The sequence below is a fragment of the Pan paniscus genome, chromosome 12, assembly GCF_029289425.2.
Source record: "Pan paniscus chromosome 12, NHGRI_mPanPan1-v2.0_pri, whole genome shotgun sequence".
Taxonomy (NCBI): Eukaryota; Metazoa; Chordata; class Mammalia; order Primates; family Hominidae; genus Pan; species Pan paniscus.
In genome coordinates, this window is record NC_073261.2 from 42,708,028 (window position 1) to 42,710,754 (window position 2,727).

Below are 2,727 nucleotides of genomic sequence, written 5' to 3' on the forward strand. Positions count from 1 at the left end.
ATTATAAAATGTCTCTTTAAAAATAAAATGTACATATACAGTGATTTATGTTTAGATGTGGAAGTTTTGCTCTAACAAATAACAATAAAATTTTATATGAACTGAATGAAACATAATTATTTTCAAAGATTTAATTTCTTTGATTTCACCATGCACAAAATAGGTGGACTTCTTTTACATCTTTATGCAGCTGCATACAATTATTTTAACAAATATGATCCATTACTTTACATCAGTCTGTGCTGCATATTATATCATAATAGTAAATCATCTGTTTTAATTCTTAACTATATGCAATTCTCAATATGCCTAAATTTCATTTATATCCCACCTTTATTTTTTAAAGGAAAATATGTTGCATATTTTAAAAAGAACAAATGCAATTATTATCATAATGAGAGCATTCTCCTATAAATATATAAAAATCCACAAAGCTTTTTCAACTTTTTTCAAATCTTTACTATTGTGGTCATTTAACACCAACTTTGAGATTCAGCTTGTCCAAACTTACAGTTCAATTATACCATGAGTAAAGATATTATAAGGGACCAATAGATCACTCATTAACTCATTTACTTATTTATTTTTAAATATGAAACATTTTATAAATATTTATGTCATCCTTGCACAGGGGCCATGCTAATCTTTTCTGTATCGTTCCCATTTTAGTATATGTGTTGCCAAACTGGACCTTCATTTATTTTTATAGTAAAAGTATAGTTTGTATTTATTATATACAAAGTTATACAGGAAATTAACATAAATGAATATTTTACTTAATGAAATATTTTAATTAGATCAATATGAAATTGTTACTTTTATACCAATTTTTATTTTTATTTGAGAAGTAAAATTCTCAAATGTTGTTAACATCATATGATCGAACTTAAATATATATGCAAGTTGAAGACCCTTTAGAAAGTTAATATTTGACTTAGTGTTTACTGAATCCCACTTATGTGCTAATAGAGAGTTAAAGTGAAGGAAAAGAAGAATATTATGGGAACTACTCTAAAGCAGTCTAGAATTAAAGAAGAAATAGACATTCGGACACATTTTAAAATATGCTGTGAGTGATAACGTACAGGTATGTCTACAAAAAATATGGTAGTTGGAGATGTAGTCTAACTCAGTATTCTGGAAATATTTTCGATGCGAAAATAAGACTGGGAAAATTCATTTGTGTATATTGAACAATAATGTGTTACATTTGTTGTAATTCTGTTGAACAATTTAACAATTTTAGGTTAGGGTGATTTAAAAACCACAATAAGAAAATCACTTATGTATTATCACTGTACCTTTATTTTAATCTCTGTTCCTTCAATATATAATACACATATGTACTTACAAAGATGCAACAATATTTAGTGTGATTTCCATATCAATTTTGTAAAAGAATGGGAACCATTCTTTTATACCATTGTTTATACATACCAGTATAAACACATAAATATCACATATAAATAAATACATGTACCTACATCATGCCACTTTTTATATATTAGTATGTTCTAATATTTCTTTGTAAATAAAATATTATAAAGAGAAATAGAGGAATAAATTTATAAACATATACTTAACATTCAGTATGATCTAGACTTCATACTAATTTGCTTGTGTAATTTGGGAAAAATATTTGCCTTATCTAAACATTACCATTTTTGATTAAGAACACAGGAATACAGAATATGCTTTCGTGAAAATTAAATGAAATCATTGTATAAGTATTTTAAACTGAATAATTCTCATTTTACTTTTTAACAAAAATACAACTTTAACGTCCATGTAATAGCCCTTTATGTCTCAAAAGTATGATTCATATAATTATTCACTCTTTGGCATTTATGTTTTGAATAATTTAGTAATGGGCAAACATATTTATACACATGTACGCATTGTTCTTTGTAATCCACTTATCATAAATTCCTAGAAGTATTATTTGTGGGGCAAAAGTATTATTTGTGGGGCAAAACGTTCTTTATGTAGAGATAGCCAAATTGCTTTATAGAAAGGTTGTAACAACACTTCCAATAGCAGTTTACCTAATTCATCATGAACTATTGCTAATAGTAGCTAGTTTTTAATTTTAATTTATATAGAGTTTTTGAGTTTGCAGAGATATAATTTGCTTGCATTTTAATTTATTTGAATATTTCTTGTAGATGATTTTTGTGAATTATATTTCTTTTAAGAGTTGGATGTACATGTTTTCAATTATTTTTATGAGAGTATCTTCTTATTCCTTTTAAATAATGAATTGTCAGGCACCTATATATTAAAGCTTCTAGTACCTGGTTAGTAAAAAGTATTCAAAATAGTTTTGTTTTTACTTTCACATATATATTTTAAACTTCTCTATGCTATATTTCACTTGCTGACATTGTAGCATTTTTATTCATTTTTATTCATTACTAAATATTATGAATCATAAAATTTCATCTTTATATTTCTAACTATTTTGTGGTTTCATTTTTAATATTTAACTTTCAAATTATAATGACTTTAATTTTGTTTTAAGTTATGAGGAGAAGCACCAATTTATCCTTTTTCCATTAATAGTTATCCAATTTTCTCAAAAAATATATTGTTATTTTGCATGAATATGGGATATCAGCTTGCGTTAAATTATATATAGTTTTACCTGTTACCATGTTCCTTCTTTTGTATTGATGTGCATGTTTATTTCATTGTGAAACTTGTTATTTTGCTTATAGTACTTTTATA

General features: G+C 25.4%; 1 pseudogene; it reads right to left on the reverse strand.

Annotated features, from left to right (window-relative positions):
• Positions 1-586: 586 nt before the first annotated feature.
• Positions 587-686, reverse strand: LOC112439055 (U6 spliceosomal RNA; annotated as a pseudogene).
• Between the last annotated feature and the right edge of the window lie 2,041 nt (positions 687-2,727).